Here is a 22,365-nt window from a genome sequence, read left to right on the forward strand (position 1 = left end):
TCTGCAACCTCTCTTTAAAGATAGTCAAACCAAAGTCAGTCATAGATTTCGGGAGTCAGGCTCTCTGACTTGGGCACAGGCCTCCAGGTCAAGCCCTTGATTTGGAACGCTGACATGCCCCTCCCAATATAAGTAAATAAGTTGAAAGGCTTGCTCTAGTCTGAAGGGTGATGTCTTTTCATGCAACAGGAGCTGTTCTCTGTCCCTGTGTCTACAAAAGCCCCTTCCTTTCGAAAGGGGCACGTTAATGAGCGGATTCGAAAGATGTTAATGAGACACTGCAATGACTATGCAGCGCCTCATTAGCATAATGGCGGCCACGGTGATTTGAAAGTGCACCTTTTTTGAATCATGTGCCACCTCTGGAGACAGGACCTTCCAAAAGGACCCCCCCCGCCAGTTTTCAAAAGCCCTTCTTCCTATCGGGTGTTAGGAGGAAGGGCTTTTGAAAACAGGGTGGGGGCGTGTGGTGGGGTCCTTTTGGAAGGTCCCTGTCTCAACAGGCGGTGCGCAATTCAAAAAGCCATACTTTTGAATCGCTGCAGCTCCCATTATGCTAATGAGGCACCAAATATTCATTGCAGTGCCTCGTTAGAATCCATGCCTTAACAAGCCCCTTTTGAAAGGAAGGGAATCATGCACAGCCAGCCTCTGCGTATTCAGCGTCCTAGCTGTTGACTTTACTAACTAAGGTAAGGTTTACACAGCAAAGACATTTCAAAATAACAGCAGTTATTTTGAAATAACTATCCTAGGGTCTCCACAATGCACAACCCCAATGTCAAAATAATTTCAAGATAATAGCTGGTTTATTTTGAACATTTTTAAACCTCATTCCACAAGCAATAGCGCCTATTTTAAAATAGATATTTCAAAATAGCTGCTGGTTCGGTAGGCTGCATCTACACCAGCCGGCCCTTTCGGAAGGGGCATGTAAATACAGCATATCAAAAATGCTAATGAGGCACTGATACGAATAGTCAGCACCTCATTTGAATAATGGCAGCCACTCAAAACATTGACAGTGCTGTTTTCAAACTGCAAAATAGCTGCATAGCCAGGATTCCTTCAAAAGGAAGATCTGCTTTCGAAAGGACCTTTCTTACTAAGATTTTTTTCAGGAAGAAGAGTTCTTTCACAAACGGGGGTTCCTTTTCAAATCAACTCATCTACACTGCTTGGTTATTTTTTCCCCTGAAAACAGCACTTCTCGAAGAGTAAACATCTGCCATTATGCAGCTGGTGGGGTAAAAAATAGGTAAATCAGCACCTCATTTGCAGTTACAATCATCCGCATTTGCATTCCCCTTCCAAAAGGAAACTACAGCAAATTCTTTTGCAATATTCTTTTAAAGGGGGCGGGGGGGCTCTTTCAAACTAGCCCAAAAAATTACACACACAAAAGTAGTTTCTACACAGGCCACGTTCTCTGAAAGTGGCATGGTAATACATGGCCAAAAACATGCTATGAGGTGCGGCTCCCAATTCCACATGCCTCACTAGCATACAGTAATGTGAGTTGGAGTCCGGAAGACCGTGCTTCCGGAATTCAAAAAGCCATTCAGAAGTACGGCCCCCGGGAGGGGCGGGGGGGAGATTCTCAAAGGAACTCCTCGTTTCGCATTTACCTTTTTCCCCAGACCCTTTTTTTTGAAGGAGCAGCCTTCAAAGGGCCTGACTGTTCCGTAACTCTCTTATACTTTCAAAAGGACAGCAGCTATGTGGGCACTCAAATGCAGTTTGTAGTTCAGTGGTACAATTCTCACTCACCGTGCGGAAGGCCCATGCTTGATTCAAAGCCAATGCACGACCCCGCTTTTCTTCAGGCCTTTTCCCCTGCCTCGGCCCCTCTTTTGGTGCACTTGGCTCACGAGCATCTCCCTGCCCGGAGCCTCAGGGCTCCATGGTGCACTTGACCCGCTGGGCTTCTGGCAGGAGCCTCTCGGCAGGGTGCTGCTGCTGCTGCTGCTCTTTGCCCCTTTCTTCCTCACTTTCCTTCTTTCTGAGGAGCCCCAGCCTGGGGCCAAGGGCAGGCTCCCGAGAAGCGTGCTGCCTTGGCTGGATGTGACGTGCCTTTGCGCTCTTCGACGGAAATGGAGCACGGGCTAGGGAAAGGAGCACCACCAGCTCCCCGCCACGTCTGGCTCCGCAGCCCGCTTGGGCACGGGCCCGACAGGTCGCTCGTGAGGCCCAGGGCTGCGGTTCCCACGCCAGCTGGCTTGCTCGCTTGCTCCCCAGCTGAGCCGCAAGGGCCCCCTGCGAGCACCCGACTCGGCGCCGACCTCAGGACCCTGGGCGCCCGAAGGCAAGGCTGCCTGTCCTCCCGGCTTCAGCGTGCCCGCTGCCAGAAGCCTGCCGCCTTGCCGCCTGACCTCGTGGTGCAACGGCAGCGCGTCTGACTCCAGATCAGAAGGTTATGTGTTCAAATCACATCGGGGTCAAGCAGGCGACTCTGCTCCCGTGGGGTGTGGCAGGCCTGGCCCTTCTTTTTGCCCCAGGCCTTGCTTTTCTGCCCCAGCAGCAGCAGCAGCCCCGAAAAGAAGCACGCCCCTCCCCCAAGGGACCAAGGAAGGGCACCCACCGCAAGCCAGGCAGGAGTCGAACCTGCAATCTCCTGATCCGTAGTCAGGCGCGTTATCCGTTGTGCCACTGGCCCGGGGACCATGACCTTTCCCAGGTGTCACCATGCCTGCTTGCGGGAGGCAGCCCCCCCCCCGCCCAGCTGCGAGGAGAGGGGGATGAGGGCAGATGGGCTCTTTCCTTCTCCGGCCAGCTCCATCTCCCGGCCGCCTCGGAGGAACTGCAGGACAAAAAGGGCACGACGGGCAAACCGCAGCAGCGGCAAGGACGCCCCACCCCGCCCGCCCGCCCGCGGCGCAAAAGGCACCGCTGTTTCTGCCTGGTTTCGAACCAGGGACCTTTCGCGTGTGAGGCGAACGTGATAACCACTACACTACAGAAACCCAGAGGGCGCCCTCACTGTTGGCTGCTGCGCTGGCAGGAGCCCCCTTTGGCTGGCACAAGAGCTGCCTCAGGCCCTGACACGCAGCACAAAGCACCGGCTGGCCTCGGCCAACACCCACACCAGACTACACATGCTGTGCTCACGAGGCTCCTGGCCATGTGCATTGGTGGTTCAGTGGTAGAATTCTCGCCCGCCACGCGGGAGGCCCGTGTTCGATTCACGGCCAATGCAGGCCCCCTTTTCCCCTGCCTCGGCCCCTCTTTTGGTGCACTTGGCTCACGAGCATCTCCCTGCCCGGAGCCTCAGGGCTCCATGGTGCACTTGACCCGCTGGGCTTCTGGCAGGAGCCTCTCGGCAGGGTGCTGCTGCTGCTGCTGCTCTTTGCCCCTTTCTTCCTCACTTTCCTTCTTTCTGAGGAGCCCCAGCCTGGGGCCAAGGGCAGGCTCCCGAGAAGCGTGCTGCCTTGGCTGGATGTGACGTGCCTTTGCGCTCTTCGACGGAAATGGAGCACGGGCTAGGGAAAGGAGCACCACCAGCTCCCCGCCACGTCTGGCTCCGCAGCCCGCTTGGGCACGGGCCCGACAGGTCGCTCGTGAGGCCCAGGGCTGCGGTTCCCACGCCAGCTGGCTTGCTCGCTTGCTCCCCAGCTGAGCCGCAAGGGCCCCCTGCGAGCACCCGACTCGGCGCCGACCTCAGGACCCTGGGCGCCCGAAGGCAAGGCTGCCTGTCCTCCCGGCTTCAGCGTGCCCGCTGCCAGAAGCCTGCCGCCTTGCCGCCTGACCTCGTGGCGCAACGGCAGCGCGTCTGACTCCAGATCAGAAGGTTATGTGTTCAAATCACATCGGGGTCAAGCAGGTGACTCTGCTCCCGTGGGGTGTGGCAGGCCTGGCCCTTCTTTTTGCCCCAGGCCTTGCTTTTCTGCCCCAGCAGCAGCAGCAGCCCCGAAAAGAAGCACGCCCCTCCCCCAAGGGACCAAGGAAGGGCACCCACCGCAAGCCAGGCAGGAGTCGAACCTGCAATCTCCTGATCCGTAGTCAGGCGCGTTATCCGTTGCGCCACTGGCCCAGGGACCATGACCTTTCCCAGGTGTCACCATGCCTGCTTGCGGGAGGCAGCCCCCCCCCCGCCCAGCTGCGAGGAGAGGGGGATGAGGGCAGATGGGCTCTTTCCTTCTCCGGCCAGCTCCATCTCCCGGCCGCCTCGGAGGAACTGCAGGACAAAAAGGGCACGACGGGCAAACCGCAGCAGCGGCAAGGACGCCCCACCCCGCCCGCCCGCCCGCCCGCCCTTGGCGCAAAAGGCACCGCTGTTTCTGCCTGGTTTCGAACCAGGGACCTTTCGCGTGTGAGGCGAATGTGATAACCACTACACTACAGAAACCCAGAGGGCGCCCTCACTGCTGGCTGCTGCGCTGGCAGGAGCCCCCTTTGGCTGGCACAAGAGCTGCCTCAGGCCCTGACACGCAGCACAAAGCACCGGCTGGCCTCGGCCAACACCCACACCAGACTACACATGCTGTGCTCACGAGGCTCCTGGCCATGTGCATTGGTGGTTCAGTGGTAGAATTCTCGCCCGCCACGCGGGAGGCCCGTGTTCGATTCACGGCCAATGCAGGCCCCCTTTTCCCCTGCCTCGGCCCCTCTTTTGGTGCACTTGGCTCACGAGCATCTCCCTGCCCGGAGCCTCAGGGCTCCATGGTGCACTTGACCCGCTGGGCTTCTGGCAGGAGCCTCTCGGCAGGGTGCTGCTGCTGCTGCTGCTCTTTGCCCCTTTCTTCCTCACTTTCCTTCTTTCTGAGGAGCCCCAGCCTGGGGCCAAGGGCAGGCTCCCGAGAAGCGTGCTGCCTTGGCTGGATGTGACGTGCCTTTGCGCTCTTCGACGGAAATGGAGCACGGGCTAGGGAAAGGAGCACCACCAGCTCCCCGCCACGTCTGGCTCCGCAGCCCGCTTGGGCACGGGCCCGACAGGTCGCTCGTGAGGCCCAGGGCTGCGGTTCCCACGCCAGCTGGCTTGCTCGCTTGCTCCCCAGCTGAGCCGCAAGGGCCCCCTGCGAGCACCCGACTCGGCGCCGACCTCAGGACCCTGGGCACCCGAAGGCAAGGCTGCCTGTCCTCCCGGCTTCAGCGTGCCCGCTGCCAGAAGCCTGCCGCCTTGCCGCCTGACCTCGTGGCGCAACGGCAGCGCGTCTGACTCCAGATCAGAAGGTTATGTGTTCAAATCACATCGGGGTCAAGCAGGCGACTCTGCTCCCGTGGGGTGTGGCAGGCCTGGCCCTTCTTTTTGCCCCAGGCCTTGCTTTTCTGCCCCAGCAGCAGCAGCCCCGAAAAGAAGCACGCCCCTCCCCCAAGGGACCAAGGAAGGGCACCCACCGCAAGCCAGGCAGGAGTCGAACCTGCAATCTCCTGATCCGTAGTCAGGCGCGTTATCCGTTGCGCCACTGGCCCGGGGACCATGACCTTTCCCAGGTGTCACCATGCCTGCTTGCGGGAGGCAGCCCCCCCCCGCCCAGCTGCGAGGAGAGGGGGATGAGGGCAGATGGGCTCTTTCCTTCTCCGGCCGGCTCCATCTCCCGGCCGCCTCGGAGGAACTGCAGGACAAAAAGGGCACGACGGGCAAACCGCAGCAGCGGCAAGGACGCCCCACCCCGCCCGCCCGCCCGCCCGCCCGCGCCCTTGGCGCAAAAGGCACCGCTGTTTCTGCCTGGTTTCGAACCAGGGACCTTTCGCGTGTGAGGCGAATGTGATAACCACTACACTACAGAAACCCAGAGGGCGCCCTCACTGCTGGCTGCTGCGCTGGCAGGAGCCCCCTTTGGCTGGCACAAGAGCTGCCTCAGGCCCTGACACGCAGCACAAAGCACCGGCTGGCCTCGGCCAACACCCACACCAGACTACACATGCTGTGCTCACGAGGCTCCTGGCCATGTGCATTGGTGGTTCAGTGGTAGAATTCTCGCCCGCCACGCGGGAGGCCCGTGTTCGATTCACGGCCAATGCAGGCCCCCTTTTCCCCTGCCTCGGCCCCTCTTTTGGTGCACTTGGCTCACGAGCATCTCCCTGCCCGGAGCCTCAGGGCTCCATGGTGCACTTGACCCGCTGGGCTTCTGGCAGGAGCCTCTCGGCAGGGTGCTGCTGCTGCTGCTGCTCTTTGCCCCTTTCTTCCTCACTTTCCTTCTTTCTGAGGAGCCCCAGCCTGGGGCCAAGGGCAGGCTCCCGAGAAGCGTGCTGCCTTGGCTGGATGTGACGTGCCTTTGCGCTCTTCGACGGAAATGGAGCACGGGCTAGGGAAAGGAGCACCACCAGCTCCCCGCCACGTCTGGCTCCGCAGCCCGCTTGGGCACGGGCCCGACAGGTCGCTCGTGAGGCCCAGGGCTGCGGTTCCCACGCCAGCTGGCTTGCTCGCTTGCTCCCCAGCTGAGCCGCAAGGGCCCCCTGCGAGCACCCGACTCGGCGCCGACCTCAGGACCCTGGGCGCCCGAAGGCAAGGCTGCCTGTCCTCCTGGCTTCAGCGTGCCCGCTGCCAGAAGCCTGCCGCCTTGCCGCCTGACCTCGTGGCGCAACGGCAGCGCGTCTGACTCCAGATCAGAAGGTTATGTGTTCAAATCACATCGGGGTCAAGCAGGCGACTCTGCTCCCGTGGGGTGTGGCAGGCCTGGCCCTTCTTTTTGCCCCAGGCCTTGCTTTTCTGCCCCAGCAGCAGCAGCCCCGAAAAGAAGCACACCCCTCCCCCAAGGGACCAAGGAAGGGCACCCACCGCAAGCCAGGCAGGAGTCGAACCTGCAATCTCCTGATCCGTAGTCAGGCGCGTTATCCGTTGCGCCACTGGCCCGGGGACCATGACCTTTCCCAGGTGTCACCATGCCTGCTTGCGGGAGGCAGCCCCCCCGCCCAGCTGCGAGGAGAGGGGGATGAGGGCAGATGGGCTCTTTCCTTCTCCGGCCGGCTCCATCTCCCGGCCGCCTCGGAGGAACTGCAGGACAAAAAGGGCACGACGGGCAAACCGCAGCAGCGGCAAGGACGCCCCACCCCGCCCGCCCGCCCGCCTGCGCCCTTGGCGCAAAAGGCACCGCTGTTTCTGCCTGGTTTCAAACCAGGGACCTTTCGCGTGTGAGGCGAATGTGATAACCACTACACTACAGAAACCCAGAGGGCGCCCTCACTGCTGGCTGCTGCGCTGGCAGGAGCCCCCTTTGGCTGGCACAAGAGCTGCCTCAGGCCCTGACACGCAGCACAAAGCACCGGCTGGCCTCGGCCAACACCCACACCAGACTACACATGCTGTGCTCACGAGGCTCCTGGCCATGTGCATTGGTGGTTCAGTGGTAGAATTCTCGCCCGCCACGCGGGAGGCCCGTGTTCGATTCACGGCCAATGCAGGCCCCCTTTTCCCCTGCCTCGGCCCCTCTTTTGGTGCACTTGGCTCACGAGCATCTCCCTGCCCGGAGCCTCAGGGCTCCATGGTGCACTTGACCCGCTGGGCTTCTGGCAGGAGCCTCTCGGCAGGGTGCTGCTGCTGCTGCTGCTCTTTGCCCCTTTCTTCCTCACTTTCCTTCTTTCTGAGGAGCCCCAGCCTGGGGCCAAGGGCAGGCTCCCGAGAAGCGTGCTGCCTTGGCTGGATGTGACGTGCCTTTGCGCTCTTCGACGGAAATGGAGCACGGGCTAGGGAAAGGAGCACCACCAGCTCCCCGCCACGTCTGGCTCCGCAGCCCGCTTGGGCACGGGCCCGACAGGTCGCTCGTGAGGCCCAGGGCTGCGGTTCCCACGCCAGCTGGCTTGCTCGCTTGCTCCCCAGCTGAGCCGCAAGGGCCCCCTGCGAGCACCCGACTCGGCGCCGACCTCAGGACCCTGGGCGCCCGAAGGCAAGGCTGCCTGTCCTCCCGGCTTCAGCGTGCCCGCTGCCAGAAGCCTGCCGCCTTGCCGCCTGACCTCGTGGCGCAACGGCAGCGCGTCTGACTCCAGATCAGAAGGTTATGTGTTCAAATCACATCGGGGTCAAGCAGGCGACTCTGCTCCCGTGGGGTGTGGCAGGCCTGGCCCTTCTTTTTGCCCCAGGCCTTGCTTTTCTGCCCCAGCAGCAGCAGCCCCGAAAAGAAGCACGCCCCTCCCCCAAGGGACCAAGGAAGGGCACCCACCGCAAGGCAGGCAGGAGTCGAACCTGCAATCTCCTGATCCGTAGTCAGGCGCGTTATCCGTTGCACCACTGGCCCGGGGACCATGACCTTTCCCAGGTGTCACCATGCCTGCTTGCGGGAGGCAGCCCCCCCGCCCAGCTGCGAGGAGAGGGGGATGAGGGCAGATGGGCTCTTTCCTTCTCCGGCCGGCTCCATCTCCCGGCCGCCTCGGAGGAACTGCAGGACAAAAAGGGCACGACGGGCAAACCGCAGCAGCGGCAAGGACGCCCCACCCAGCCCGCCCGCCCGCCCGCCCGCGCCCTTGGCGCAAAAGGCACCGCTGTTTCTGCCTGGTTTCGAACCAGGGACCTTTCGCGTGTGAGGCGAATGTGATAACCACTACACTACAGAAACCCAGAGGGCGCCCTCACTGCTGGCTGCTGCGCTGGCAGGAGCCCCCTTTGGCTGGCACAAGAGCTGCCTCAGGCCCTGACACGCAGCACAAAGCACCGGCTGGCCTCGGCCAACACCCACACCAGACTACACATGCTGTGCTCACGAGGCTCCTGGCCATGTGCATTGGTGGTTCAGTGGTAGAATTCTCGCCCGCCACGCGGGAGGCCCGTGTTCGATTCACGGCCAATGCAGGCCCCCTTTTCCCCTGCCTCGGCCCCTCTTTTGGTGCACTTGGCTCACGAGCATCTCCCTGCCCGGAGCCTCAGGGCTCCATGGTGCACTTGACCCGCTGGGCTTCTGGCAGGAGCCTCTCGGCAGGGTGCTGCTGCTGCTGCTGCTCTTTGCCCCTTTCTTCCTCACTTTCCTTCTTTCTGAGGAGCCCCAGCCTGGGGCCAAGGGCAGGCTCCCGAGAAGCGTGCTGCCTTGGCTGGATGTGACGTGCCTTTGCGCTCTTCGACGGAAATGGAGCACGGGCTAGGGAAAGGAGCACCACCAGCTCCCCGCCACGTCTGGCTCCGCAGCCCGCTTGGGCACGGGCCCGACAGGTCGCTCGTGAGGCCCAGGGCTGCGGTTCCCACGCCAGCTGGCTTGCTCGCTTGCTCCCCAGCTGAGCCGCAAGGGCCCCCTGCGAGCACCCGACTCGGCGCCGACCTCAGGACCCTGGGCGCCCGAAGGCAAGGCTGCCTGTCCTCCTGGCTTCAGCGTGCCCGCTGCCAGAAGCCTGCCGCCTTGCCGCCTGACCTCGTGGCGCAACGGCAGCGCGTCTGACTCCAGATCAGAAGGTTATGTGTTCAAATCACATCGGGGTCAAGCAGGCGACTCTGCTCCCGTGGGGTGTGGCAGGCCTGGCCCTTCTTTTTGCCCCAGGCCTTGCTTTTCTGCCCCAGCAGCAGCAGCCCCGAAAAGAAGCACACCCCTCCCCCAAGGGACCAAGGAAGGGCACCCACCGCAAGCCAGGCAGGAGTCGAACCTGCAATCTCCTGATCCGTAGTCAGGCGCGTTATCCGTTGCGCCACTGGCCCGGGGACCATGACCTTTCCCAGGTGTCACCATGCCTGCTTGCGGGAGGCAGCCCCCCCGCCCAGCTGCGAGGAGAGGGGGATGAGGGCAGATGGGCTCTTTCCTTCTCCGGCCGGCTCCATCTCCCGGCCGCCTCGGAGGAACTGCAGGACAAAAAGGGCACGACGGGCAAACCGCAGCAGCGGCAAGGACGCCCCACCCCGCCCGCCCGCCCGCCTGCGCCCTTGGCGCAAAAGGCACCGCTGTTTCTGCCTGGTTTCAAACCAGGGACCTTTCGCGTGTGAGGCGAATGTGATAACCACTACACTACAGAAACCCAGAGGGCGCCGTCACTGCTGGCTGCTGCGCTGGCAGGAGCCCCCTTTGGCTGGCACAAGAGCTGCCTCAGGCCCTGACACGCAGCACAAAGCACCGGCTGGCCTCGGCCAACACCCACACCAGACTACACATGCTGTGCTCACGAGGCTCCTGGCCATGTGCATTGGTGGTTCAGTGGTAGAATTCTCGCCCGCCACGCGGGAGGCCCGTGTTCGATTCACGGCCAATGCAGGCCCCCTTTTCCCCTGCCTCGGCCCCTCTTTTGGTGCACTTGGCTCACGAGCATCTCCCTGCCCGGAGCCTCAGGGCTCCATGGTGCACTTGACCCGCTGGGCTTCTGGCAGGAGCCTCTCGGCAGGGTGCTGCTGCTGCTGCTCTTTGCCCCTTTCTTCCTCACTTTCCTTCTTTCTGAGGAGCCCCAGCCTGGGGCCAAGGGCAGGCTCCCGAGAAGCGTGCTGCCTTGGCTGGATGTGACGTGCCTTTGCGCTCTTCGACGGAAATGGAGCACGGGCTAGGGAAAGGAGCACCACCAGCTCCCCGCCACGTCTGGCTCCGCAGCCCGCTTGGGCACGGGCCCGACAGGTCGCTCGTGAGGCCCAGGGCTGCGGTTCCCACGCCAGCTGGCTTGCTCGCTTGCTCCCCAGCTGAGCCGCAAGGGCCCCCTGCGAGCACCCGACTCGGCGCCGACCTCAGGACCCTGGGCGCCCGAAGGCAAGGCTGCCTGTCCTCCCGGCTTCAGCGTGCCCGCTGCCAGAAGCCTGCCGCCTTGCCGCCTGACCTCGTGGCGCAACGGCAGCGCGTCTGACTCCAGATCAGAAGGTTATGTGTTCAAATCACATCGGGGTCAAGCAGGCGACTCTGCTCCCGTGGGGTGTGGCAGGCCTGGCCCTTCTTTTTGCCCCAGGCCTTGCTTTTCTGCCCCAGCAGCAGCAGCAGCAGCCCCGAAAAGAAGCACGCCCCTCCCCCAAGGGACCAAGGAAGGGCACCCACCGCAAGCCAGGCAGGAGTCGAACCTGCAATCTCCTGATCCGTAGTCAGGCGCGTTATCCGTTGCACCACTGGCCCGGGGACCATGACCTTTCCCAGGTGTCACCATGCCTGCTTGCGGGAGGCAGCCCCCCCGCCCAGCTGCGAGGAGAGGGGGATGAGGGCAGATGGGCTCTTTCCTTCTCCGGCCGGCTCCATCTCCCGGCCGCCTCGGAGGAACTGCAGGACAAAAAGGGCACGACGGGCAAACCGCAGCAGCGGCAAGGACGCCCCACCCAGCCCGCCCGCCCGCCCGCCCGCGCCCTTGGCGCAAAAGGCACCGCTGTTTCTGCCTGGTTTCGAACCAGGGACCTTTCGCGTGTGAGGCGAATGTGATAACCACTACACTACAGAAACCCAGAGGGCGCCCTCACTGCTGGCTGCTGCGCTGGCAGGAGCCCCCTTTGGCTGGCACAAGAGCTGCCTCAGGCCCTGACACGCAGCACAAAGCACCGGCTGGCCTCGGCCAACACCCACACCAGACTACACATGCTGTGCTCACGAGGCTCCTGGCCATGTGCATTGGTGGTTCAGTGGTAGAATTCTCGCCCGCCACGCGGGAGGCCCGTGTTCGATTCACGGCCAATGCAGGCCCCCTTTTCCCCTGCCTCGGCCCCTCTTTTGGTGCACTTGGCTCACGAGCATCTCCCTGCCCGGAGCCTCAGGGCTCCATGGTGCACTTGACCCGCTGGGCTTCTGGCAGGAGCCTCTCGGCAGGGTGCTGCTGCTGCTGCTCTTTGCCCCTTTCTTCCTCACTTTCCTTCTTTCTGAGGAGCCCCAGCCTGGGGCCAAGGGCAGGCTCCCGAGAAGCGTGCTGCCTTGGCTGGATGTGACGTGCCTTTGCGCTCTTCGACGGAAATGGAGCACGGGCTAGGGAAAGGAGCACCACCAGCTCCCCGCCACGTCTGGCTCCGCAGCCCGCTTGGGCACGGGCCCGACAGGTCGCTCGTGAGGCCCAGGGCTGCGGTTCCCACGCCAGCTGGCTTGCTCGCTTGCTCCCCAGCTGAGCCGCAAGGGCCCCCTGCGAGCACCCGACTCGGCGCCGACCTCAGGACCCTGGGCGCCCGAAGGCAAGGCTGCCTGTCCTCCCGGCTTCAGCGTGCCCGCTGCCAGAAGCCTGCCGCCTTGCCGCCTGACCTCGTGGCGCAACGGCAGCGCGTCTGACTCCAGATCAGAAGGTTATGTGTTCAAATCACATCGGGGTCAAGCAGGCGACTCTGCTCCCGTGGGGTGTGGCAGGCCTGGCCCTTCTTTTTGCCCCAGGCCTTGCTTTTCTGCCCCAGCAGCAGCAGCAGCCCCGAAAAGAAGCACGCCCCTCCCCCAAGGGACCAAGGAAGGGCACCCACCGCAAGCCAGGCAGGAGTCGAACCTGCAATCTCCTGATCCGTAGTCAGGCGCGTTATCCGTTGCGCCACTGGCCCGGGGACCATGACCTTTCCCAGGTGTCACCATGCCTGCTTGCGGGAGGCAGCCCCCCCGCCCAGCTGCGAGGAGAGGGGGATGAGGGCAGATGGGCTCTTTCCTTCTCCGGCCGGCTCCATCTCCCGGCCGCCTCGGAGGAACTGCAGGACAAAAAGGGCACGACGGGCAAACCGCAGCAGCGGCAAGGACGCCCCACCCCGCCCGCCCGCCCGCGCCCTTGGCGCAAAAGGCACCGCTGTTTCTGCCTGGTTTCGAACCAGGGACCTTTCGCGTGTGAGGCGAATGTGATAACCACTACACTACAGAAACCCAGAGGGCGCCCTCACTGCTGGCTGCTGCGCTGGCAGGAGCCCCCTTTGGCTGGCACAAGAGCTGCCTCAGGCCCTGACACGCAGCACAAAGCACCGGCTGGCCTCGGCCAACACCCACACCAGACTACACATGCTGTGCTCACGAGGCTCCTGGCCATGTGCATTGGTGGTTCAGTGGTAGAATTCTCGCCCGCCACGCGGGAGGCCCGTGTTCGATTCACGGCCAATGCAGGCCCCCTTTTCCCCTGCCTCGGCCCCTCTTTTGGTGCACTTGGCTCACGAGCATCTCCCTGCCCGGAGCCTCAGGGCTCCATGGTGCACTTGACCCGCTGGGCTTCTGGCAGGAGCCTCTCGGCAGGGTGCTGCTGCTGCTGCTCTTTGCCCCTTTCTTCCTCACTTTCCTTCTTTCTGAGGAGCCCCAGCCTGGGGCCAAGGGCAGGCTCCCGAGAAGCGTGCTGCCTTGGCTGGATGTGACGTGCCTTTGCGCTCTTCGACGGAAATGGAGCACGGGCTAGGGAAAGGAGCACCACCAGCTCCCCGCCACGTCTGGCTCCGCAGCCCGCTTGGGCACGGGCCCGACAGGTCGCTCGTGAGGCCCAGGGCTGCGGTTCCCACGCCAGCTGGCTTGCTCGCTTGCTCCCCAGCTGAGCCGCAAGGGCCCCCTGCGAGCACCCGACTCGGCGCCGACCTCAGGACCCTGGGCGCCCGAAGGCAAGGCTGCCTGTCCTCCCGGCTTCAGCGTGCCCGCTGCCAGAAGCCTGCCGCCTTGCCGCCTGACCTCGTGGCGCAACGGCAGCGCGTCTGACTCCAGATCAGAAGGTTATGTGTTCAAATCACATCGGGGTCAAGCAGGCGACTCTGCTCCCGTGGGGTGTGGCAGGCCTGGCCCTTCTTTTTGCCCCAGGCCTTGCTTTTCTGCCCCAGCAGCAGCAGCAGCAGCCCCGAAAAGAAGCACGCCCCTCCCCCAAGGGACCAAGGAAGGGCACCCACCGCAAGCCAGGCAGGAGTCGAACCTGCAATCTCCTGATCCGTAGTCAGGCGCGTTATCCGTTGCGCCACTGGCCCGGGGACCATGACCTTTCCCAGGTGTCACCATGCCTGCTTGCGGGAGGCAGCCCCCCCGCCCAGCTGCGAGGAGAGGGGGATGAGGGCAGATGGGCTCTTTCCTTCTCCGGCCGGCTCCATCTCCCGGCCGCCTCGGAGGAACTGCAGGACAAAAAGGGCACGACGGGCAAACCGCAGCAGCGGCAAGGACGCCCCACCCCGCCCGCCCGCCCGCCCGCGCCCTTGGCGCAAAAGGCACCGCTGTTTCTGCCTGGTTTCGAACCAGGGACCTTTCGCGTGTGAGGCGAATGTGATAACCACTACACTACAGAAACCCAGAGGGCGCCCTCACTGCTGGCTGCTGCGCTGGCAGGAGCCCCCTTTGGCTGGCACAAGAGCTGCCTCAGGCCCTGACACGCAGCACAAAGCACCGGCTGGCCTCGGCCAACACCCACACCAGACTACACATGCTGTGCTCACGAGGCTCCTGGCCATGTGCATTGGTGGTTCAGTGGTAGAATTCTCGCCCGCCACGCGGGAGGCCCGTGTTCGATTCACGGCCAATGCAGGCCCCCTTTTCCCCTGCCTCGGCCCCTCTTTTGGTGCACTTGGCTCACGAGCATCTCCCTGCCCGGAGCCTCAGGGCTCCATGGTGCACTTGACCCGCTGGGCTTCTGGCAGGAGCCTCTCGGCAGGGTGCTGCTGCTGCTGCTCTTTGCCCCTTTCTTCCTCACTTTCCTTCTTTCTGAGGAGCCCCAGCCTGGGGCCAAGGGCAGGCTCCCGAGAAGCGTGCTGCCTTGGCTGGATGTGACGTGCCTTTGCGCTCTTCGACGGAAATGGAGCACGGGCTAGGGAAAGGAGCACCACCAGCTCCCCGCCACGTCTGGCTCCGCAGCCCGCTTGGGCACGGGCCCGACAGGTCGCTCGTGAGGCCCAGGGCTGCGGTTCCCACGCCAGCTGGCTTGCTCGCTTGCTCCCCAGCTGAGCCGCAAGGGCCCCCTGCGAGCACCCGACTCGGCGCCGACCTCAGGACCCTGGGCGCCCGAAGGCAAGGCTGCCTGTCCTCCCGGCTTCAGCGTGCCCGCTGCCAGAAGCCTGCCGCCTTGCCGCCTGACCTCGTGGCGCAACGGCAGCGCGTCTGACTCCAGATCAGAAGGTTATGTGTTCAAATCACATCGGGGTCAAGCAGGCGACTCTGCTCCCGTGGGGTGTGGCAGGCCTGGCCCTTCTTTTTGCCCCAGGCCTTGCTTTTCTGCCCCAGCAGCAGCAGCAGCAGCCCCGAAAAGAAGCACGCCCCTCCCCCAAGGGACCAAGGAAGGGCACCCACCGCAAGCCAGGCAGGAGTCGAACCTGCAATCTCCTGATCCGTAGTCAGGCGCGTTATCCGTTGCGCCACTGGCCCGGGGACCATGACCTTTCCCAGGTGTCACCATGCCTGCTTGCGGGAGGCAGCCCCCCCGCCCAGCTGCGAGGAGAGGGGGATGAGGGCAGATGGGCTCTTTCCTTCTCCGGCCGGCTCCATCTCCCGGCCGCCTCGGAGGAACTGCAGGACAAAAAGGGCACGACGGGCAAACCGCAGCAGCGGCAAGGACGCCCCACCCCGCCCGCCCGCCCGCCCGCCCGCGCCCTTGGCGCAAAAGGCACCGCTGTTTCTGCCTGGTTTCGAACCAGGGACCTTTCGCGTGTGAGGCGAATGTGATAACCACTACACTACAGAAACCCAGAGGGCGCCCTCACTGCTGGCTGCTGCGCTGGCAGGAGCCCCCTTTGGCTGGCACAAGAGCTGCCTCAGGCCCTGACACGCCGCACAAAGCACCGGCTGGCCTCGGCCAACACCCACACCAGACTACACATGCTGTGCTCACGAGGCTCCTGGCCATGTGCATTGGTGGTTCAGTGGTAGAATTCTCGCCCGCCACGCGGGAGGCCCGTGTTCGATTCACGGCCAATGCAGGCCCCCTTTTCCCCTGCCTCGGCCCCTCTTTTGGTGCACTTGGCTCACGAGCATCTCCCTGCCCGGAGCCTCAGGGCTCCATGGTGCACTTGACCCGCTGGGCTTCTGGCAGGAGCCTCTCGGCAGGGTGCTGCTGCTGCTGCTCTTTGCCCCTTTCTTCCTCACTTTCCTTCTTTCTGAGGAGCCCCAGCCTGGGGCCAAGGGCAGGCTCCCGAGAAGCGTGCTGCCTTGGCTGGATGTGACGTGCCTTTGCGCTCTTCGACGGAAATGGAGCACGGGCTAGGGAAAGGAGCACCACCAGCTCCCCGCCACGTCTGGCTCCGCAGCCCGCTTGGGCACGGGCCCGACAGGTCGCTCGTGAGGCCCAGGGCTGCGGTTCCCACGCCAGCTGGCTTGCTCGCTTGCTCCCCAGCTGAGCCGCAAGGGCCCCCTGCGAGCACCCGACTCGGCGCCGACCTCAGGACCCTGGGCGCCCGAAGGCAAGGCTGCCTGTCCTCCCGGCTTCAGCGTGCCCGCTGCCAGAAGCCTGCCGCCTTGCCGCCTGACCTCGTGGCGCAACGGCAGCGCGTCTGACTCCAGATCAGAAGGTTATGTGTTCAAATCACATCGGGGTCAAGCAGGCGACTCTGCTCCCGTGGGGTGTGGCAGGCCTGGCCCTTCTTTTTGCCCCAGGCCTTGCTTTTCTGCCCCAGCAGCAGCAGCAGCCCCGAAAAGAAGCACGCCCCTCCCCCAAGGGACCAAGGAAGGGCACCCACCGCAAGCCAGGCAGGAGTCGAACCTGCAATCTCCTGATCCGTAGTCAGGCGCGTTATCCGTTGCGCCACTGGCCCGGGGACCATGACCTTTCCCAGGTGTCACCATGCCTGCTTGCGGGAGGCAGCCCCCCCGCCCAGCTGCGAGGAGAGGGGGATGAGGGCAGATGGGCTCTTTCCTTCTCCGGCCGGCTCCATCTCCCGGCCGCCTCGGAGGAACTGCAGGACAAAAAGGGCACGACGGGCAAACCGCAGCAGCGGCAAGGACGCCCCACCCCGCCCGCCCGCCCGCCCGCGCCCTTGGCGCAAAAGGCACCGCTGTTTCTGCCTGGTTTCGAACCAGGGACCTTTCGCGTGTGAGGCGAATGTGATAACCACTACACTACAGAAACCCAGAGGGCGCCCTCACTGCTGGCTGCTGCGCTGGCAGGAGCCCCCTTTGGCTGGCACAAGAGCTGCCTCAGGCCCTGACACGCAGCACAAAGCACCGGCTGGCCTCGGCCAACACCCACACCAGACTACACATGCTGTGCTCACGAGGCTCCTGGCCATGTGCATTGGTGGTTCAGTGGTAGAATTCTCGCCCGCCACGCGGGAGGCCCGTGTTCGATTCACGGCCAATGCAGGCCCCCTTTTCCCCTGCCTCGGCCCCTCTTTTGGTGCACTTGGCTCACGAGCATCTCCCTGCCCGGAGCCTCAGGGCTCCATGGTGCACTTGACCCGCTGGGCTTCTGGCAGGAGCCTCTCGGCAGGGTGCTGCTGCTGCTGCTCTTTGCCCCTTTCTTCCTCACTTTCCTTCTTTCTGAGGAGCCCCAGCCTGGGGCCAAGGGCAGGCTCCCGAGAAGCGTGCTGCCTTGGCTGGATGTGACGTGCCTTTGCGCTCTTCGACGGAAATGGAGCACGGGCTAGGGAAAGGAGCACCACCAGCTCCCCGCCACGTCTGGCTCCGCAGCCCGCTTGGGCACGGGCCCGACAGGTCGCTCGTGAGGCCCAGGGCTGCGGTTCCCACGCCAGCTGGCTTGCTCGCTTGCTCCCCAGCTGAGCCGCAAGGGCCCCCTGCGAGCACCCGACTCGGCGCCGACCTCAGGACCCTGGGCGCCCGAAGGCAAGGCTGCCTGTCCTCCCGGCTTCAGCGTGCCCGCTGCCAGAAGCCTGCCGCCTTGCCGCCTGACCTCGTGGCGCAACGGCAGCGCGTCTGACTCCAGATCAGAAGGTTATGTGTTCAAATCACATCGGGGTCAAGCAGGCGACTCTGCTCCCGTGGGGTGTGGCAGGCCTGGCCCTTCTTTTTGCCCCAGGCCTTGCTTTTCTGCCCCAGCAGCAGCAGCAGCCCCGAAAAGAAGCACGCCCCTCCCCCAAGGGACCAAGGAAGGGCACCCACCGCAAGCCAGGCAGGAGTCGAACCTGCAATCTCCTGATCCGTAGTCAGGCGCGTTATCCGTTGCGCCACTGGCCCGGGGACCATGACCTTTCCCAGGTGTCACCATGCCTGCTTGCGGGAGGCAGCCCCCCCGCCCAGCTGCGAGGAGAGGGGGATGAGGGCAGATGGGCTCTTTCCTTCTCCGGCCGGCTCCATCTCCCGGCCGCCTCGGAGGAACTGCAGGACAAAAAGGGCACGACGGGCAAACCGCAGCAGCGGCAAGGACGCCCCACCCCGCCCGCCCGCCCGCGCCCTTGGCGCAAAAGGCACCGCTGTTTCTGCCTGGTTTCGAACCAGGGACCTTTCGCGTGTGAGGCGAATGTGATAACCACTACACTACAGAAACCCAGAGGGCGCCCTCACTGCTGGCTGCTGCGCTGGCAGGAGCCCCCTTTGGCTGGCACAAGAGCTGCCTCAGGCCCTGACACGCAGCACAAAGCACCGGCTGGCCTCGGCCAACACCCACACCAGACTACACATGCTGTGCTCACGAGGCTCCTGGCCATGTGCATTGGTGGTTCAGTGGTAGAATTCTCGCCCGCCACGCGGGAGGCCCGTGTTCGATTCACGGCCAATGCAGGCCCCCTTTTCCCCTGCCTCGGCCCCTCTTTTGGTGCACTTGGCTCACGAGCATCTCCCTGCCCGGAGCCTCAGGGCTCCATGGTGCACTTGACCCGCTGGGCTTCTGGCAGGAGCCTCTCGGCAGGGTGCTGCTGCTGCTGCTCTTTGCCCCTTTCTTCCTCACTTTCCTTCTTTCTGAGGAGCCCCAGCCTGGGGCCAAGGGCAGGCTCCCGAGAAGCGTGCTGCCTTGGCTGGATGTGACGTGCCTTTGCGCTCTTCGACGGAAATGGAGCACGGGCTAGGGAAAGGAGCACCACCAGCTCCCCGCCACGTCTGGCTCCGCAGCCCGCTTGGGCACGGGCCCGACAGGTCGCTCGTGAGGCCCAGGGCTGCGGTTCCCACGCCAGCTGGCTTGCTCGCTTGCTCCCCAGCTGAGCCGCAAGGGCCCCCTGCGAGCACCCGACTCGGCGCCGACCTCAGGACCCTGGGCGCCCGAAGGCAAGGCTGCCTGTCCTCCCGGCTTCAGCGTGCCCGCTGCCAGAAGCCTGCCGCCTTGCCGCCTGACCTCGTGGCGCAACGGCAGCGCGTCTGACTCCAGATCAGAAGGTTATGTGTTCAAATCACATCGGGGTCAAGCAGGCGACTCTGCTCCCGTGGGGTGTGGCAGGCCTGGCCCTTCTTTTTGCCCCAGGCCTTGCTTTTCTGCCCCAGCAGCAGCAGCAGCCCCGAAAAGAAGCACGCCCCTCCCCCAAGGGACCAAGGAAGGGCACCCACCGCAAGCCAGGCAGGAGTCGAACCTGCAATCTCCTGATCCGTAGTCAGGCGCGTTATCCGTTGCGCCACTGGCCCGGGGACCATGACCTTTCCCAGGTGTCACCATGCCTGCTTGCGGGAGGCAGCCCCCCCGCCCAGCTGCGAGGAGAGGGGGATGAGGGCAGATGGGCTCTTTCCTTCTCCGGCCGGCTCCATCTCCCGGCCGCCTCGGAGGAACTGCAGGACAAAAAGGGCACGACGGGCAAACCGCAGCAGCGGCAAGGACGCCCCACCCCGCCCGCCCGCCCGCCCGCCCGCGCCCTTGGCGCAAAAGGCACCGCTGTTTCTGCCTGGTTTCGAACCAGGGACCTTTCGCGTGTGAGGCGAATGTGATAACCACTACACTACAGAAACCCAGAGGGCGCCCTCACTGCTGGCTGCTGCGCTGGCAGGAGCCCCCTTTGGCTGGCACAAGAGCTGCCTCAGGCCCTGACACGCAGCACAAAGCACCGGCTGGCCTCGGCCAACACCCACACCAGACTACACATGCTGTGCTCACGAGGCTCCTGGCCATGTGCATTGGTGGTTCAGTGGTAGAATTCTCGCCCGCCACGCGGGAGGCCCGTGTTCGATTCACGGCCAATGCAGGCCCCCTTTTCCCCTGCCTCGGCCCCTCTTTTGGTGCACTTGGCTCACGAGCATCTCCCTGCCCGGAGCCTCAGGGCTCCATGGTGCACTTGACCCGCTGGGCTTCTGGCAGGAGCCTCTCGGCAGGGTGCTGCTGCTGCTGCTCTTTGCCCCTTTCTTCCTCACTTTCCTTCTTTCTGAGGAGCCCCAGCCTGGGGCCAAGGGCAGGCTCCCGAGAAGCGTGCTGCCTTGGCTGGATGTGACGTGCCTTTGCGCTCTTCGACGGAAATGGAGCACGGGCTAGGGAAAGGAGCACCACCAGCTCCCCGCCACGTCTGGCTCCGCAGCCCGCTTGGGCACGGGCCCGACAGGTCGCTCGTGAGGCCCAGGGCTGCGGTTCCCACGCCAGCTGGCTTGCTCGCTTGCTCCCCAGCTGAGCCGCAAGGGCCCCCTGCGAGCACCCGACTCGGCGCCGACCTCAGGACCCTGGGCGCCCGAAGGCAAGGCTGCCTGTCCTCCCGGCTTCAGCGTGCCCGCTGCCAGAAGCCTGCCGCCTTGCCGCCTGACCTCGTGGCGCAACGGCAGCGCGTCTGACTCCAGATCAGAAGGTTATGTGTTCAAATCACATCGGGGTCAAGCAGGCGACTCTGCTCCCGTGGGGTGTGGCAGGCCTGGCCCTTCTTTTTGCCCCAGGCCTTGCTTTTCTGCCCCAGCAGCAGCAGCAGCCCTGAAAAGAAGCACGCCCCTCCCCCAAGGGACCAAGGAAGGGCACCCACCGCAAGCCAGGCAGGAGTCGAACCTGCAATCTCCTGATCCGTAGTCAGGCGCGTTATCCGTTGCGCCACTGGCCCGGGGACCATGACCTTTCCCAGGTGTCACCATGCCTGCTTGCGGGAGGCAGCCCCCCCGCCCAGCTGCGAGGAGAGGGGGATGAGGGCAGATGGGCTCTTTCCTTCTCCGGCCGGCTCCATCTCCCGGCCGCCTCGGAGGAACTGCAGGACAAAAAGGGCACGACGGGCAAACCGCAGCAGCGGCAAGGACGCCCCACCCCGCCCGCCCGCCCGCGCCCTTGGCGCAAAAGGCACCGCTGTTTCTGCCTGGTTTCGAACCAGGGACCTTTCGCGTGTGAGGCGAATGTGATAACCACTACACTACAGAAACCCAGAGGGCGCCCTCACTGCTGGCTGCTGCGCTGGCAGGAGCCCCCTTTGGCTGGCACAAGAGCTGCCTCAGGCCCTGACACGCAGCACAAAGCACCGGCTGGCCTCGGCCAACACCCACACCAGACTACACATGCTGTGCTCACGAGGCTCCTGGCCATGTGCATTGGTGGTTCAGTGGTAGAATTCTCGCCCGCCACGCGGGAGGCCCGTGTTCGATTCACGGCCAATGCAGGCCCCCTTTTCCCCTGCCTCGGCCCCTCTTTTGGTGCACTTGGCTCACGAGCATCTCCCTGCCCGGAGCCTCAGGGCTCCATGGTGCACTTGACCCGCTGGGCTTCTGGCAGGAGCCTCTCGGCAGGGTGCTGCTGCTGCTGCTCTTTGCCCCTTTCTTCCTCACTTTCCTTCTTTCTGAGGAGCCCCAGCCTGGGGCCAAGGGCAGGCTCCCGAGAAGCGTGCTGCCTTGGCTGGATGTGACGTGCCTTTGCGCTCTTCGACGGAAATGGAGCACGGGCTAGGGAAAGGAGCACCACCAGCTCCCCGCCACGTCTGGCTCCGCAGCCCGCTTGGGCACGGGCCCGACAGGTCGCTCGTGAGGCCCAGGGCTGCGGTTCCCACGCCAGCTGGCTTGCTCGCTTGCTCCCCAGCTGAGCCGCAAGGGCCCCCTGCGAGCACCCGACTCGGCGCCGACCTCAGGACCCTGGGCGCCCGAAGGCAAGGCTGCCTGTCCTCCCGGCTTCAGCGTGCCCGCTGCCAGAAGCCTGCCGCCTTGCCGCCTGACCTCGTGGCGCAACGGCAGCGCGTCTGACTCCAGATCAGAAGGTTATGTGTTCAAATCACATCGGGGTCAAGCAGGCGACTCTGCTCCCGTGGGGTGTGGCAGGCCTGGCCCTTCTTTTTGCCCCAGGCCTTGCTTTTCTGCCCCAGCAGCAGCAGCAGCCCCGAAAAGAAGCACGCCCCTCCCCCAAGGGACCAAGGAAGGGCACCCACCGCAAGCCAGGCAGGAGTCGAACCTGCAATCTCCTGATCCGTAGTCAGGCGCGTTATCCGTTGCGCCACTGGCCCGGGGACCATGACCTTTCCCAGGTGTCACCATGCCTGCTTGCGGGAGGCAGCCCCCCCGCCCAGCTGCGAGGAGAGGGGGATGAGGGCAGATGGGCTCTTTCCTTCTCCGGCCGGCTCCATCTCCCGGCCGCCTCGGAGGAACTGCAGGACAAAAAGGGCACGACGGGCAAACCGCAGCAGCGGCAAGGACGCCCCACCCCGCCCGCCCGCCCGCGCCCTTGGCGCAAAAGGCACCGCTGTTTCTGCCTGGTTTCGAACCAGGGACCTTTCACGTGTGAGGCGAATGTGATAACCACTACACTACAGAAACCCAGAGGGCGCCCTCACTGCTGGCTGCTGCGCTGGCAGGAGCCCCCTTTGGCTGGCACAAGAGCTGCCTCAGGCCCTGACACGCAGCACAA

The 22,365-nt window shown here is 64.1% G+C and overlaps 58 non-coding genes across 58 annotated transcripts; 29 read left to right on the plus strand and 29 right to left on the minus strand.

Moving 5' to 3' along the window:
• The first annotated feature begins 2,369 nt into the window (after positions 1-2,369).
• Positions 2,370-2,441, plus strand: TRNAW-CCA (transfer RNA tryptophan (anticodon CCA)). Its single transcript has one exon. It is a non-coding gene; the product is annotated as a tRNA-Trp (tRNA).
• Positions 2,442-2,583: 142 nt separating this feature from the next.
• TRNAR-ACG (transfer RNA arginine (anticodon ACG)) lies at positions 2,584-2,656 on the minus strand. The gene has a single exon. It is a non-coding gene; the product is annotated as a tRNA-Arg (tRNA).
• A 234-nt stretch (positions 2,657-2,890) lies between these two features.
• On the minus strand, positions 2,891-2,963 carry TRNAV-CAC (transfer RNA valine (anticodon CAC)). The gene has a single exon. It is a non-coding gene; the product is annotated as a tRNA-Val (tRNA).
• Positions 2,964-3,125: 162 nt separating this feature from the next.
• Positions 3,126-3,196, plus strand: TRNAG-GCC (transfer RNA glycine (anticodon GCC)). Its single transcript has one exon. It is a non-coding gene; the product is annotated as a tRNA-Gly (tRNA).
• Positions 3,197-3,743: 547 nt separating this feature from the next.
• Positions 3,744-3,815, plus strand: TRNAW-CCA (transfer RNA tryptophan (anticodon CCA)). Its single transcript has one exon. It is a non-coding gene; the product is annotated as a tRNA-Trp (tRNA).
• Positions 3,816-3,957: 142 nt separating this feature from the next.
• TRNAR-ACG (transfer RNA arginine (anticodon ACG)) lies at positions 3,958-4,030 on the minus strand. The gene has a single exon. It is a non-coding gene; the product is annotated as a tRNA-Arg (tRNA).
• Positions 4,031-4,272: 242 nt separating this feature from the next.
• TRNAV-CAC (transfer RNA valine (anticodon CAC)) lies at positions 4,273-4,345 on the minus strand. The gene has a single exon. It is a non-coding gene; the product is annotated as a tRNA-Val (tRNA).
• A 162-nt stretch (positions 4,346-4,507) lies between these two features.
• On the plus strand, positions 4,508-4,578 carry TRNAG-GCC (transfer RNA glycine (anticodon GCC)). Its single transcript has one exon. It is a non-coding gene; the product is annotated as a tRNA-Gly (tRNA).
• A 547-nt stretch (positions 4,579-5,125) lies between these two features.
• Positions 5,126-5,197, plus strand: TRNAW-CCA (transfer RNA tryptophan (anticodon CCA)). The gene has a single exon. It is a non-coding gene; the product is annotated as a tRNA-Trp (tRNA).
• A 139-nt stretch (positions 5,198-5,336) lies between these two features.
• Positions 5,337-5,409, minus strand: TRNAR-ACG (transfer RNA arginine (anticodon ACG)). Its single transcript has one exon. It is a non-coding gene; the product is annotated as a tRNA-Arg (tRNA).
• Positions 5,410-5,656: 247 nt separating this feature from the next.
• TRNAV-CAC (transfer RNA valine (anticodon CAC)) lies at positions 5,657-5,729 on the minus strand. Its single transcript has one exon. It is a non-coding gene; the product is annotated as a tRNA-Val (tRNA).
• Positions 5,730-5,891: 162 nt separating this feature from the next.
• TRNAG-GCC (transfer RNA glycine (anticodon GCC)) lies at positions 5,892-5,962 on the plus strand. Its single transcript has one exon. It is a non-coding gene; the product is annotated as a tRNA-Gly (tRNA).
• Positions 5,963-6,509: 547 nt separating this feature from the next.
• TRNAW-CCA (transfer RNA tryptophan (anticodon CCA)) lies at positions 6,510-6,581 on the plus strand. Its single transcript has one exon. It is a non-coding gene; the product is annotated as a tRNA-Trp (tRNA).
• A 139-nt stretch (positions 6,582-6,720) lies between these two features.
• Positions 6,721-6,793, minus strand: TRNAR-ACG (transfer RNA arginine (anticodon ACG)). The gene has a single exon. It is a non-coding gene; the product is annotated as a tRNA-Arg (tRNA).
• A 241-nt stretch (positions 6,794-7,034) lies between these two features.
• On the minus strand, positions 7,035-7,107 carry TRNAV-CAC (transfer RNA valine (anticodon CAC)). The gene has a single exon. It is a non-coding gene; the product is annotated as a tRNA-Val (tRNA).
• A 162-nt stretch (positions 7,108-7,269) lies between these two features.
• On the plus strand, positions 7,270-7,340 carry TRNAG-GCC (transfer RNA glycine (anticodon GCC)). The gene has a single exon. It is a non-coding gene; the product is annotated as a tRNA-Gly (tRNA).
• Positions 7,341-7,887: 547 nt separating this feature from the next.
• Positions 7,888-7,959, plus strand: TRNAW-CCA (transfer RNA tryptophan (anticodon CCA)). Its single transcript has one exon. It is a non-coding gene; the product is annotated as a tRNA-Trp (tRNA).
• A 457-nt stretch (positions 7,960-8,416) lies between these two features.
• TRNAV-CAC (transfer RNA valine (anticodon CAC)) lies at positions 8,417-8,489 on the minus strand. Its single transcript has one exon. It is a non-coding gene; the product is annotated as a tRNA-Val (tRNA).
• Positions 8,490-8,651: 162 nt separating this feature from the next.
• TRNAG-GCC (transfer RNA glycine (anticodon GCC)) lies at positions 8,652-8,722 on the plus strand. The gene has a single exon. It is a non-coding gene; the product is annotated as a tRNA-Gly (tRNA).
• A 547-nt stretch (positions 8,723-9,269) lies between these two features.
• TRNAW-CCA (transfer RNA tryptophan (anticodon CCA)) lies at positions 9,270-9,341 on the plus strand. Its single transcript has one exon. It is a non-coding gene; the product is annotated as a tRNA-Trp (tRNA).
• A 139-nt stretch (positions 9,342-9,480) lies between these two features.
• TRNAR-ACG (transfer RNA arginine (anticodon ACG)) lies at positions 9,481-9,553 on the minus strand. Its single transcript has one exon. It is a non-coding gene; the product is annotated as a tRNA-Arg (tRNA).
• Positions 9,554-9,794: 241 nt separating this feature from the next.
• On the minus strand, positions 9,795-9,867 carry TRNAV-CAC (transfer RNA valine (anticodon CAC)). Its single transcript has one exon. It is a non-coding gene; the product is annotated as a tRNA-Val (tRNA).
• A 162-nt stretch (positions 9,868-10,029) lies between these two features.
• Positions 10,030-10,100, plus strand: TRNAG-GCC (transfer RNA glycine (anticodon GCC)). Its single transcript has one exon. It is a non-coding gene; the product is annotated as a tRNA-Gly (tRNA).
• Positions 10,101-10,644: 544 nt separating this feature from the next.
• Positions 10,645-10,716, plus strand: TRNAW-CCA (transfer RNA tryptophan (anticodon CCA)). The gene has a single exon. It is a non-coding gene; the product is annotated as a tRNA-Trp (tRNA).
• A 145-nt stretch (positions 10,717-10,861) lies between these two features.
• On the minus strand, positions 10,862-10,934 carry TRNAR-ACG (transfer RNA arginine (anticodon ACG)). Its single transcript has one exon. It is a non-coding gene; the product is annotated as a tRNA-Arg (tRNA).
• A 245-nt stretch (positions 10,935-11,179) lies between these two features.
• On the minus strand, positions 11,180-11,252 carry TRNAV-CAC (transfer RNA valine (anticodon CAC)). The gene has a single exon. It is a non-coding gene; the product is annotated as a tRNA-Val (tRNA).
• Positions 11,253-11,414: 162 nt separating this feature from the next.
• Positions 11,415-11,485, plus strand: TRNAG-GCC (transfer RNA glycine (anticodon GCC)). Its single transcript has one exon. It is a non-coding gene; the product is annotated as a tRNA-Gly (tRNA).
• Positions 11,486-12,029: 544 nt separating this feature from the next.
• Positions 12,030-12,101, plus strand: TRNAW-CCA (transfer RNA tryptophan (anticodon CCA)). Its single transcript has one exon. It is a non-coding gene; the product is annotated as a tRNA-Trp (tRNA).
• Positions 12,102-12,243: 142 nt separating this feature from the next.
• Positions 12,244-12,316, minus strand: TRNAR-ACG (transfer RNA arginine (anticodon ACG)). Its single transcript has one exon. It is a non-coding gene; the product is annotated as a tRNA-Arg (tRNA).
• Positions 12,317-12,553: 237 nt separating this feature from the next.
• TRNAV-CAC (transfer RNA valine (anticodon CAC)) lies at positions 12,554-12,626 on the minus strand. Its single transcript has one exon. It is a non-coding gene; the product is annotated as a tRNA-Val (tRNA).
• Positions 12,627-12,788: 162 nt separating this feature from the next.
• Positions 12,789-12,859, plus strand: TRNAG-GCC (transfer RNA glycine (anticodon GCC)). The gene has a single exon. It is a non-coding gene; the product is annotated as a tRNA-Gly (tRNA).
• Positions 12,860-13,403: 544 nt separating this feature from the next.
• On the plus strand, positions 13,404-13,475 carry TRNAW-CCA (transfer RNA tryptophan (anticodon CCA)). Its single transcript has one exon. It is a non-coding gene; the product is annotated as a tRNA-Trp (tRNA).
• A 145-nt stretch (positions 13,476-13,620) lies between these two features.
• On the minus strand, positions 13,621-13,693 carry TRNAR-ACG (transfer RNA arginine (anticodon ACG)). Its single transcript has one exon. It is a non-coding gene; the product is annotated as a tRNA-Arg (tRNA).
• Positions 13,694-13,934: 241 nt separating this feature from the next.
• On the minus strand, positions 13,935-14,007 carry TRNAV-CAC (transfer RNA valine (anticodon CAC)). Its single transcript has one exon. It is a non-coding gene; the product is annotated as a tRNA-Val (tRNA).
• A 162-nt stretch (positions 14,008-14,169) lies between these two features.
• Positions 14,170-14,240, plus strand: TRNAG-GCC (transfer RNA glycine (anticodon GCC)). Its single transcript has one exon. It is a non-coding gene; the product is annotated as a tRNA-Gly (tRNA).
• Positions 14,241-14,784: 544 nt separating this feature from the next.
• TRNAW-CCA (transfer RNA tryptophan (anticodon CCA)) lies at positions 14,785-14,856 on the plus strand. Its single transcript has one exon. It is a non-coding gene; the product is annotated as a tRNA-Trp (tRNA).
• Positions 14,857-15,001: 145 nt separating this feature from the next.
• On the minus strand, positions 15,002-15,074 carry TRNAR-ACG (transfer RNA arginine (anticodon ACG)). Its single transcript has one exon. It is a non-coding gene; the product is annotated as a tRNA-Arg (tRNA).
• A 245-nt stretch (positions 15,075-15,319) lies between these two features.
• TRNAV-CAC (transfer RNA valine (anticodon CAC)) lies at positions 15,320-15,392 on the minus strand. Its single transcript has one exon. It is a non-coding gene; the product is annotated as a tRNA-Val (tRNA).
• Positions 15,393-15,554: 162 nt separating this feature from the next.
• TRNAG-GCC (transfer RNA glycine (anticodon GCC)) lies at positions 15,555-15,625 on the plus strand. Its single transcript has one exon. It is a non-coding gene; the product is annotated as a tRNA-Gly (tRNA).
• A 544-nt stretch (positions 15,626-16,169) lies between these two features.
• TRNAW-CCA (transfer RNA tryptophan (anticodon CCA)) lies at positions 16,170-16,241 on the plus strand. The gene has a single exon. It is a non-coding gene; the product is annotated as a tRNA-Trp (tRNA).
• Positions 16,242-16,383: 142 nt separating this feature from the next.
• On the minus strand, positions 16,384-16,456 carry TRNAR-ACG (transfer RNA arginine (anticodon ACG)). The gene has a single exon. It is a non-coding gene; the product is annotated as a tRNA-Arg (tRNA).
• A 241-nt stretch (positions 16,457-16,697) lies between these two features.
• On the minus strand, positions 16,698-16,770 carry TRNAV-CAC (transfer RNA valine (anticodon CAC)). Its single transcript has one exon. It is a non-coding gene; the product is annotated as a tRNA-Val (tRNA).
• A 162-nt stretch (positions 16,771-16,932) lies between these two features.
• Positions 16,933-17,003, plus strand: TRNAG-GCC (transfer RNA glycine (anticodon GCC)). Its single transcript has one exon. It is a non-coding gene; the product is annotated as a tRNA-Gly (tRNA).
• Positions 17,004-17,547: 544 nt separating this feature from the next.
• Positions 17,548-17,619, plus strand: TRNAW-CCA (transfer RNA tryptophan (anticodon CCA)). Its single transcript has one exon. It is a non-coding gene; the product is annotated as a tRNA-Trp (tRNA).
• Positions 17,620-17,761: 142 nt separating this feature from the next.
• Positions 17,762-17,834, minus strand: TRNAR-ACG (transfer RNA arginine (anticodon ACG)). The gene has a single exon. It is a non-coding gene; the product is annotated as a tRNA-Arg (tRNA).
• Positions 17,835-18,071: 237 nt separating this feature from the next.
• Positions 18,072-18,144, minus strand: TRNAV-CAC (transfer RNA valine (anticodon CAC)). The gene has a single exon. It is a non-coding gene; the product is annotated as a tRNA-Val (tRNA).
• Positions 18,145-18,306: 162 nt separating this feature from the next.
• Positions 18,307-18,377, plus strand: TRNAG-GCC (transfer RNA glycine (anticodon GCC)). Its single transcript has one exon. It is a non-coding gene; the product is annotated as a tRNA-Gly (tRNA).
• Positions 18,378-18,921: 544 nt separating this feature from the next.
• TRNAW-CCA (transfer RNA tryptophan (anticodon CCA)) lies at positions 18,922-18,993 on the plus strand. The gene has a single exon. It is a non-coding gene; the product is annotated as a tRNA-Trp (tRNA).
• Positions 18,994-19,135: 142 nt separating this feature from the next.
• On the minus strand, positions 19,136-19,208 carry TRNAR-ACG (transfer RNA arginine (anticodon ACG)). Its single transcript has one exon. It is a non-coding gene; the product is annotated as a tRNA-Arg (tRNA).
• Positions 19,209-19,453: 245 nt separating this feature from the next.
• TRNAV-CAC (transfer RNA valine (anticodon CAC)) lies at positions 19,454-19,526 on the minus strand. Its single transcript has one exon. It is a non-coding gene; the product is annotated as a tRNA-Val (tRNA).
• Positions 19,527-19,688: 162 nt separating this feature from the next.
• TRNAG-GCC (transfer RNA glycine (anticodon GCC)) lies at positions 19,689-19,759 on the plus strand. The gene has a single exon. It is a non-coding gene; the product is annotated as a tRNA-Gly (tRNA).
• Positions 19,760-20,303: 544 nt separating this feature from the next.
• On the plus strand, positions 20,304-20,375 carry TRNAW-CCA (transfer RNA tryptophan (anticodon CCA)). The gene has a single exon. It is a non-coding gene; the product is annotated as a tRNA-Trp (tRNA).
• Positions 20,376-20,517: 142 nt separating this feature from the next.
• TRNAR-ACG (transfer RNA arginine (anticodon ACG)) lies at positions 20,518-20,590 on the minus strand. Its single transcript has one exon. It is a non-coding gene; the product is annotated as a tRNA-Arg (tRNA).
• Positions 20,591-20,827: 237 nt separating this feature from the next.
• On the minus strand, positions 20,828-20,900 carry TRNAV-CAC (transfer RNA valine (anticodon CAC)). Its single transcript has one exon. It is a non-coding gene; the product is annotated as a tRNA-Val (tRNA).
• Positions 20,901-21,062: 162 nt separating this feature from the next.
• On the plus strand, positions 21,063-21,133 carry TRNAG-GCC (transfer RNA glycine (anticodon GCC)). Its single transcript has one exon. It is a non-coding gene; the product is annotated as a tRNA-Gly (tRNA).
• A 544-nt stretch (positions 21,134-21,677) lies between these two features.
• Positions 21,678-21,749, plus strand: TRNAW-CCA (transfer RNA tryptophan (anticodon CCA)). Its single transcript has one exon. It is a non-coding gene; the product is annotated as a tRNA-Trp (tRNA).
• Positions 21,750-21,891: 142 nt separating this feature from the next.
• On the minus strand, positions 21,892-21,964 carry TRNAR-ACG (transfer RNA arginine (anticodon ACG)). Its single transcript has one exon. It is a non-coding gene; the product is annotated as a tRNA-Arg (tRNA).
• Positions 21,965-22,201: 237 nt separating this feature from the next.
• TRNAV-CAC (transfer RNA valine (anticodon CAC)) lies at positions 22,202-22,274 on the minus strand. The gene has a single exon. It is a non-coding gene; the product is annotated as a tRNA-Val (tRNA).
• Between the last annotated feature and the right edge of the window lie 91 nt (positions 22,275-22,365).

This window comes from Carettochelys insculpta, chromosome 3 (assembly GCF_033958435.1).
Source record: "Carettochelys insculpta isolate YL-2023 chromosome 3, ASM3395843v1, whole genome shotgun sequence".
NCBI lineage: Eukaryota > Metazoa > Chordata > Testudines > Carettochelyidae > Carettochelys > Carettochelys insculpta.